At 31.7% G+C, this 10,350-nt stretch overlaps 1 non-coding gene across 1 annotated transcript; it reads left to right on the top strand.

Moving 5' to 3' along the window:
• Nucleotides 1–1,115: 1,115 nt before the first annotated feature.
• Nucleotides 1,116–1,222, top strand: LOC139887298 (small nucleolar RNA R71). The gene has a single exon (XR_011773135.1). It is a non-coding gene; the product is annotated as a small nucleolar RNA R71 (small nucleolar RNA).
• The last annotated feature ends 9,128 nt before the right edge of the window (nucleotides 1,223–10,350 follow it).

Raw genomic sequence — 10,350 nt, 5'->3', positions numbered from 1 at the left:
CACCTACCCTAGGTGGAGGTTTTGGTGGAACTGTATTCACCGGGTTTATCTTTACGGTTTTTGTTTCTTGTACTTTCTTATTCTTTTTCTTCTTCTTCTTTCCAGGGGTATCACAATCTTTATTACCTATCACTTGCTCATACTCAACTCCTTTTCTTGGAAACGGGATGGGTGGTTTGTATGGTGCCACCACTGGCTTTACATACTCGGGTGGTGGTGGTGTAACTTCTTCATTTTTACTCTCATCTAAAACCTTCCCATCTTCTGGTGCTGGTTTTTCAGAATTCGTTGAAACTATATTAACATTCTCATTCCGAGGGTTTACTTCAGTATTACTCGGTAGCTTTCCTTGTTCCCTTTCACTCATCATGCTAGCAAGAGTACCTACGTGTTTTTCTAGATTCAAAATGGAAGCTTGTTGAGTTCTTAATGACTGATCAAACCTCTCATTCGTTTGGGTTTGAGATGTAATAAATTGTGTTTGAGATTCAATCAGCTTTGCCATCATTTCTTCTAGATTTGGCTTTTTCTCTTCGGGTTGTTGTGGTGGTTTATACAAGCTAGGTCTTTGTTGATTGAAAGTGTTGTTTTGAGTCGGTTGGTTATTCGGACCTTGTTGGTTATACCAGTTATTTTCGGGTCCTTTTGGATTGTAAAGAATGTTTTGATTTCGATTTAAGTTTAGCCTTGGCGGTTGATAATTATTTTGATAATTATTTCCCGGCCTTTGGTTCATATAGAAAACATTCTCTCGTTGTTCCATGGTTGGTTCAATGTGACAATCTTTCAATAAGTGTGGTCCACCGCATAGCTCACAACTGATTCGTATTGCGTGAATATCTTTATTCATCTTTTCCATTCGTCTTTCGAAAGCATCTATTTTTGCGGAAACGGAATCAAAGTCATGGCTAGAATCAGCTCTAGCCGCTTTAGATGATCGAAAGATATCTTTTTCTTGGTGCCACTCATGTGAGTGGGATGCTGTGTTATCAATAATTTTGTAAGCTTCAGTTGCGGTTTTCTTCATAATTGAACCACCAGCTGTTATGTCGATGTCTTTCCGTGTAGCAACGTTGACACCTTGGTAGAATATTTGTACTATTTGATAAGTGTCTAAACCGTGTTGAGGACATCCTCTCAACATCCTTCCGAATCTTGTCCACGCCTCATATAATGTTTCATTTGGCTTTTGTGTGAACGTAACAATTTCTCCTTGAAGTCTCACGGCTTTAGATGCCGGAAAGAATTGTTTAAGAAAATTTTCAACTAAAACATCCCATGTATCAATCGCCCCTTCAGGTAACGATTCTAACCAATCTTTGGCTTCTCCCTTTAAAGTCCAGGGAAACAACATGAGATAGATTTGTTCGTCTTCTACTTCTCGGATTTTGAATAGTGTACAGATCCTATTAAAGGTACGAAGATGTTCGTTGGGATCTTCTTTTGGCGTACCACTATATTGGCACTGATTAGTTACCATGTGTAGGATTTGTCCTTTAATTTCATAATCTGGAGCATTAACTTCTGGTTTAATAATGGCGTGACCTTGGCCAGTGCGCTTAGCTCTCATTCGTTCTTCCATACTTAGAGGTTCTAGATTTTCCATGATTGGATTTGTTGTATTCGAATCACTAGAGGATTCTGATTTAACGGTTTGGGGTTCAGGATCTTGGAATTGTCCTTGAATATCTTCCGGGTTCTTAGTTGTGAAATCGGGTTCAAAAGATGGATTATCGGAAATTTGAATTGGAGTACTTGGTCGACTAGATGACGATTCTAAAGAAAAATCAACGGCGGTGATATTTGTTAAACGATGTCTTGATCGAGTTACAGGTGGTGAACGTATGACCGGCGGTGAACGTCTTGCTCGGTGCATTCACTGAATATCCTATTAGTTTTTAAAAAGGAAAGAAAAATTATATAAGTTATCCAATCAATAGACTTTTCTGATTTTGCCCACGTTTCGAATAGCCAAAAGATGCAGCAGAGGGGCAGGATTCGTTTGGTCTCAATATAATTGAGGACTGTTTGGCTCCAATAACCCGGTCCACGTACAAATCCAACTATTACTACGAACCAGAAAATTTTGATGTCTATTAATTTAACCACTTAAAATAAAGTTTCGTAATTTTAAGAAATTTAGATAAGAAGTAGAATAAAAATCTATGTCCTAAAACTAGAATAGCGAGAAATAAGAAAGAAAAAGAGTTCGTCGGAAAAAAAAAAAAATGGTTGAAAAATAAAAGGTGACGGAAAAATAAAAGAAACTTATAAAAACTTAAAAATACTTAACTAACCTAATCTTATTACTACAACTAACTTAAAATTATAATCGCAAATTGAAATTACTAATTGGAATGATAATTGATACATAGTAAAAGGTGTCTAAAAATATTAAAGCTTACAGGAAAAACTGAATCCCAAATGGAAATAACTTAAAAAGAAACTAAAACTTAAAAAGGCGTCGCAAAATTCTAAAGCACCTAAATCTTAGTCTAAAGAAAAAGCACTTAAGGAATTCTACGGCAAAGCCTAAAAATCTAGGAGTAAAAATAACTATAGCAAAAACTAAGTTTAAAATTAAATATGAGCTTAAAAATACAAAAGTTATGCTACAACGATTAAAAAGGGACAAAATATAAAAATATATAAAAAGTTGTAAAAAGTACAATTTTTATAAAAATATTATTTTTATATTATTTATTTAATAAAACTACTAATTTTACAATTTAAATAAATTAATTAAACTAAAAATACAAATTAAATAAAAAGTAAATCTTAAAATAAAACTAATAATAATAATAATAATTATTAGGGTTAAATAATAATAATAATTAATTAATACCCGTAATTAATGCTGGTTTAGGGTTTTTTTTTCGTGTGTCAGGTACCCTCCGCGAGTCGCGGTAATTATTGCATCAAACCCCGCGAGTCGCGGGGTTCAGAATTTCAGATCTGGAGCAGTTTAAAATTTTTACGCGTTTTTTTTATTTATTTATTTTCTGTTTTCTGTTTTTTTTTTTAATAAAAGATATTTAATAAAATTTATATTATTATAAACTAAAATAAAAATAAAGAAACTTATAAAACTTAAATATTTAACAAAATCTTAAAAATACTTATATTTTTGTTTTTCTTTTTATATTTTTGAATAATTAAAACGTATTTTTACAAAAACGAATTTTTAATAGAAGTAATCTAAAAATCTTTTTTTTTTTTTTATATTAGCGTTGCGCCTCCGGCGTTTAAGAGTGTCCCCGGCAGCGGCGCCAAAAATACTTGATGTTATGCGAGGTGTATATAAAATAGCTTATATTTTACTAGGAAAAACTATTAAATACGATACAATTTTACACAAGATATTTATTTATTTATAGAATGGATATACTTAAACCTTGCTACAACACTTATAGGCAGTGTACCTAATCGTACAGTAGTGTAGTTTTTAGTAAGTCCGGTTCGTTCCACAGGGAAATCTTTAAACAAAGCTCAACGCTATATTAGTTTATTTTTATAAAAATACAAACATATATATAAGTAATATTATTATTATAAAGGGGGTTTTTACCGTTTAATGACCGGTTTGTCGATTTTAAGACTTTAGTCACAGTTAAAACCTAATGTAAAATATAAAATAAATACAAGACTTAAATTAAAGCGTAAAGTAAATAACGATAATGAAATTGCGAATAATAAAATTGCGATAATTAAAAAGTACGATAATTAAAAGTGCGATTAAATAACAATAAATAAAAGTGCGATAATTAGAAGTGCAATTAAATATAAAATAAAGGAAATTAAATATGAAATAAAAGAATTATGCTTATTTAAACTTCCGTAATCATGATGTTTAACGTGTTGATTTTAGTTTTATGCCCATGGGTTAATTGTCCTTTGTCCTGGATTATTCAATATGTCCGTCTGGTTTTTGTTCATAACAGTCCATCAGTCATAAATATAAAGTGCGAGTGTCCTCATCAAATTATTCTTATACCCGAAGTTAAATATTCCAACTAATTGGGGATTCGAATTGTAACAAGGTTTTAATACTTTGTTTAATGAATACACCAGGTTATCGACTGTGTGTAAACCAAGGTTTTACTACTTTGTTAACAATTACACCAATTACCCTTGAATGTAATTTCACCCCTGTTTTAATTATTCTAGTGGCTATTAATCCATTCCCGTGTCCGGTTAAATGAACGATTATTCGTACATATAAATACCCCGCCCATCGTGTCCGATCGAGTGTATATGGTAATTTATAGGGACGCCCAATTGTAAATCTTTATATTAACATTAACAAACTTTCATTTAGTTAAACAAATATAAAGCCCATTAATAGCCCATAGTCTAATTTCTACAAGTGTCGTTCTTTTGTCCAAACCCCAATTATGGTACAAAGCCCAATTACTCAATTTTAGTAATTAGCCCAACATCATGATTACTTCGTTTTAAATAAGCATAATAATAACTTAGCTACGAGACATTAATGTAAAAAGGTTGAACATAACTTACAATGATTAAAAATAGCGTAGCGTTACACGGACAGAATTTCGACTTACACCCTTACAACATTCGCTAACATACCCTTATTATTAGAATTATAATTAAAATTAAAATTAAAATATAAATTATATATATATATATATATATATATATATATATATATATATATATATATTGTATATATGAGAGAAGAGAGAAAATAGATTATGAATTGTGATCAGAATTCGGTTGGCTTTATAGGGATTTTCGTTTTTTGGGGCTCCGCGACTCGCGGCAAAATCCTCTTCAAACTCCGCGAGTCGCGGAGAATGAATTTACAGCTCACACCCTTGGAGTCTTTCTCTGCCGACGGTTTTATAATATATATATAATATATATATAATTAATATAATTAATTATATATTATATTATATTTATATACATAGTTAACTTGTAATTTTTAGTCCGTTGCGTCGAGCGTTAAGAGTTGACTCTAGTCCCGGTTCCGGATTTTCGAACGTCCTTGCGTACAATTTTATATTTTGTACTTTGCGTTTTGAATCTTGTACTCTTGTAATTTCGAGACGTTTCTTATCAATAATCGGAACCTTTTTGATTGTCTTTTGTACTTTTGAGCTTTTTGGTCGTTTGCGTCTTCAATTCGTCGAATCTGTCTTTTGTCTTCACCTTTTATTATTTAAACGAATATCTCTTGTAAATAGAACAATTGCAACTAAAAGCTTGTCTTTCTTGAAGAATAATGCTATGAAATATATGTTCGTTTTTAGCATTATCAGTATGTATTTGTGTCCATAAAATACTACGACGAGATTATGAGCGTGTCACTTTCAAAATGGTTTTCAAGCGGGATAGAGCTAAGGAAATTATGGGTTATAATTATGGAGGTTATGGGTAATATTCGCAAGTCAAACCTAGTGTTTATCATCTCCGTTAAGTCTACATACTTTCCTACAATATTGAATCTCAATATTGATACGTAAGCACTCATATTTTATCTTTTATATATTAATTGTGTATCCATGTCTAGTGCTCGGGTATATATATTTATACATGCTTGTATGCTAAATTTTGTCGTTAAACAGTTATGATGAATCACGAAGTAAATACATATATTACTGATAAAAGGTATATGATATGCATGTTTTTGGAAAGCTGGCGAAAAATCAATAACTTTTCATTTAGATATCGAATAGTTTCGATGAATGGATTAAAAGATATGATCAACTGAATTATGATTGACGTTAATTGAAATTGCTTTTGAATCTGCAATTAAGATTTAAACAACTTGTTTACAAGATTGATAAAATAGATTTTTAAATATTACCAGCCGAGTAAATGAAATCTTATATAAGGCACGTCTAGTTTTGTTAAACTATTGTCAAAATTGACTTTTTGAAACGACTTTGGATAACTATTATATGTCGATCTCGAGCATTAGGATTGTGATACACTATGACCTGACCTAGCTTAATAGACATTTATTGACCAACATATGTTCTCTAGGTTGAGATCTACGATTAATTGGTAATCCGAGTTTCGGTCACATTTTGGTGAACAACTTTATATGCTGCTAAGGTGAGTTTCATTTGCTCCCTTTTTAATTGCTTTTGCAATATATATTTTTGGGCTGAGAATACATGCAATTTATTTTAAACGCAATGGATACAAGAAGATACTTAATTCTACACTGAGTTTGAACCGAAAATCCCTTATCTTTGGTAACTAGTAGCTGCTAGTACATAGGATATGGACTGGTGGGCGCGAATAACAGTATATGGATCCATAGGGCTTGACATCCCCGTCCGAGCTAGAGTGCTAGCCTTTTAATGGACGTGTGTTATTTGAGTTTAGGACACGTTGGTTTGCGTGTATTAAAACAAATGGGGTATTTATCATTATAACGTTAAAGCTTAGTTACCAGGGTGCTCTGTTACGTAGAATCTATTGACAAACTTTTGATAAACGTTTCTGGATGAAACAACTGAAATCTTGTGATCCACTTTTATATACAGATTATGCGAAACACTAAAACTATGAACTTACCAACCTTTGTGTTGACACTTGTTAGCATGTTTATTCTCAGGTTTCCTAGAAGTCTTCCGCTGTTTGCTTATATGTTAGACAAGCTATGTGCATGGAGTCGTACATGGCATATTTTTCAAGGAAACGTTGCATTCACCAAATCATCACCATGTATCTTATTTTGACTGCATTGTCAACGGAAGTACTATTGTAAACTATTATTTACGGTGATTGTCTATATGTAGAAATCATCAGATGTCGAAAACCTTTGATTTAAATATTCATTTATGGTGTGCCTTTCCAAAAGAATGCAATGTTTACAAAACGTATCATATAGAGGTCAAATACCTCGCAATGAAATCGATGAATGACGTGTTCGTCCATATGGATTTGGAGCGATCGTCACATAATAAATACCCCTGTGTTTAACATGCAACCAACATGTACGATACACTCAAATAGCATACGTCTATTTTATAGTTCAGGCTAGGGTTTTGATATTATGCGAGGTGTATATGAAATAGCTTATATTTTACTAGGAAATACTATTAAATACGATACAATTTTACACAAGATATTTATTTTTTTATAGAATGGATATACCTAAACCTTGCTACAACACTTATAGGCAGTGTACCTAATCGTACAGTAGTGTAGTTTTTAGTAAGTCCGGTTCGTTCCACAGGGAAATCTTTTAAACAAAGCTTAACGCTATATTAGTTTTAATTTATAAAAATACAAATATATATAAGTAATATTATTATTATAAAGGGGGTTTTTACCGTTTAATGACCGGTTTGTCGATTTTAAAACTTTAGTCGCAGTTAAAACCTAATGTAAAATATTAAAAATAAATACAACTTAATTTAAAGCGTAAAGTAAATAACGATAATGAAATTGCAATAAATAAAAGTGCGATGAAATAAAATTGTAATAATTAAAAAGTGCGATAATTAAAAGTGCAATTAAATATGAAAATAAAGGAATTATGCTTATTTAAACTTCTGTAATCATGATGTTTGACGTGTTAATTTTAGTTTATTTCCCATGGGTTAATTGTTCTTTGTCCTGGATTATTCAATATGTCCGTCTGGTTTTTGTCCATAACAGTCCATCAGTCATAAATATAAAGTGCGAGTATCCTCGTCAAATTATCCTTATATCCGAAGTCAAATATTCCAACTAATTGGGGACTTAAACTGTAACAAGGTTTTAATACTTTGTTATAAATTATGCCAAGTGTCTTTGTACATAATTTCACCCCTGTTTTAATAATTCTAGTGACTATTAATCCATTCCCGTGTCCGGTTAAATGAACGATTATTCGTACATATAAATATCCCGCCCATCGTGTCCGATTGAGTGTATATGGTTATTTATAGGTACGTCCAATTGTAAATCTTTATATTAAAATTAACAAACTATCATTTAGTTAAACAAATATAAAGCCCATTAATAGTCCATAGTCTAATTTCCACAAGTGTCGTTCTTTTGTCCAAACCCCAATTATGGTACAAAGCCCAATTACCAAATTTTAATATTTTTAGTCAAACATCACGATTACTTCGGCATTAAATAAGCATAATAATAATTTAGCTACGAGACATTAATGAAAATAACATAAACATAACTTACAGTGGGTGTTATTAGCGTAGTGGTACACGGACAGAGTTTCGACTTACAAAACCTTAAAACATTCGACTAATTGATCCTTATTATTATCACTAACTTAAAATTAAAATTATAAATTGAGATTACGATTTGGAGTGATACTTGATACATAAAAATGGGGAAATAAAAATATATATAAAATATAAAAGGTGTCTGTCATAACCCGTTCTTAACCATAAGAACGCGTTAGATAACGTATGATTTCATTGCGAGGTATTGACCTCTATATGAGACATTTTTGAAAGAAAACTGCATATATTATACATTACAAACCATAACCATTATTTTTGATACAAGCTTAAGACAATAAAAAGAAGATTAACGTTTAGCGATAATCTTCGACTTACAAACTTTACAAATGATGACAACAACACGGTTTCTAGCATATTTTACAATACAACATCTCGGATATGCAGTTTTATTTTTGACACAAACATGCGTACGCAAGATCCTGGTTAGATCCAACATGATGCAGCGGAAGCTTTAGAAATCACCTGAGAATAGACATGTTTTAAAAAGGTCAACATAAAGTTGGTGAGATATAGGTTTAATGCCGGCAGCAATATATATATAGACCACAAGATTTCGTATATAAACAGTTTAATAAAAGTATTCTAAGTGGTTGAGCACTTGGTAACCATACTTAACATTTTCACGTCGCATATTCCCTTTAATATGAAATCTTACTACACCGTACCAAGTGTAGTCACAAAACGAAGTACTGTGCAACCGTTGAATACTGGTCGTCCAGTCCGGTTGGGGTTGTCAGGCCCGATAGATCTATCAACAGGATTCGCGTTTACAATACCGCTGTAAATATTAGTTACCAAGCTACAGGGAAGTATGCCAGTGGTACAACTCAACGTAGAACATATTTTTCAGTTACTTGTGTCCATATCGTAAAACATAAAATACATGTATTCTCATCCCGAAATATTTAGAGTTTAAAAGTGGGACTATATACTCACTGTTGTCTTGAAGATATATATAATTTGACTTGGTCTCCGGTTGATATCACGAACCTATCCATATATAATATATCAATACCTTTTCTTTTTAAACAAACGTCACATATATATACTTGTTATACTTTTAATACTTTGAATAATTCCTTAGTCCGTAGTTAGCAGTTCGTTGTTAGTAATTCAATTTTAATGGTTCATTTTTAGATGTTTAATATACCCGCAATGAAATAAATAAAACCCCCAACGAAATAAATAAAACCCCATCGTATATGTATTGGTCGAGATTAATCTTGACCCATGGTACCGGTGTTGTCAAATGACGTGTTGCGTACATAAAGTACCGGTGTTGTCAAATGACGTGTTGCGTACAATCATGGAATCTTATGATTAATCTTCTCGTGTTGTTTACGGGTGATCCTGAACCATATAAAATTGAATTATAAGTACATATATATAAAATATCATGTTATCTTAGAAGTATGTGATTTTATGTAAATTTTTCCAATGAATCCCGAAGTTGAAAATGTCTAGGATAGCCAATTTTGTTTCGGTCATAGTTTCTTCGTTACAAGTCCGTTTTCGTTGATTCAAATTGCCATCTTCTTGGATCGAGTTCTTCTTTAAGACTATGAACTGTAAATACCTTGGTTTGTATTCAAAATCATACGGCATAAGTGAAAGTTTAGTGAAACATATGAAGTTAAACATTTTGTTACAACAAAATCATTTAATGACCATTTTTCCAAAAATACTTATACTTTGAAAAACCAAGTTTTACCTTGTTAAATTAACATATAAATAAGTTATGTTACATGTCTTGAAGTATTTTAAAAGTTAAGTTAGAAGGATCTATTTAGTTTGCAAACAAGTTTGAAAACATTCAAACTATGTTCTTGTTGTTAAACTTTTGTACCACAAAATAAGATAGCTATATATATATGAATTGAATAAGGTTATGAACATAGATTCTACCTCAAGTTCCTTGGATAAGTTTGCTGTAAAAGAGGAGTAAGAAGCTAGAATCAAAAGGGTGATAGAAGTGGATGAAAGTTTGGAAGTAAGTTGGTGTTCTTGGAAGGTTTTCTTGAAGTGTTTTTGTATGGTTTTCTTATGGTGTTTTAGTATGGTTTTTGAAGCTAGATCTTTATGGAACTTTGCTGGATTGTTATGGAGTTTAGAGAGT

This window comes from Rutidosis leptorrhynchoides, chromosome 1 (assembly GCF_046630445.1).
Source record: "Rutidosis leptorrhynchoides isolate AG116_Rl617_1_P2 chromosome 1, CSIRO_AGI_Rlap_v1, whole genome shotgun sequence".
Lineage (NCBI taxonomy): Eukaryota > Viridiplantae > Streptophyta > Magnoliopsida > Asterales > Asteraceae > Rutidosis > Rutidosis leptorrhynchoides.
The sequence above is the reverse complement of the archived record's forward strand: the minus strand, read 5'-3'. Positions and strand labels throughout refer to the sequence as shown.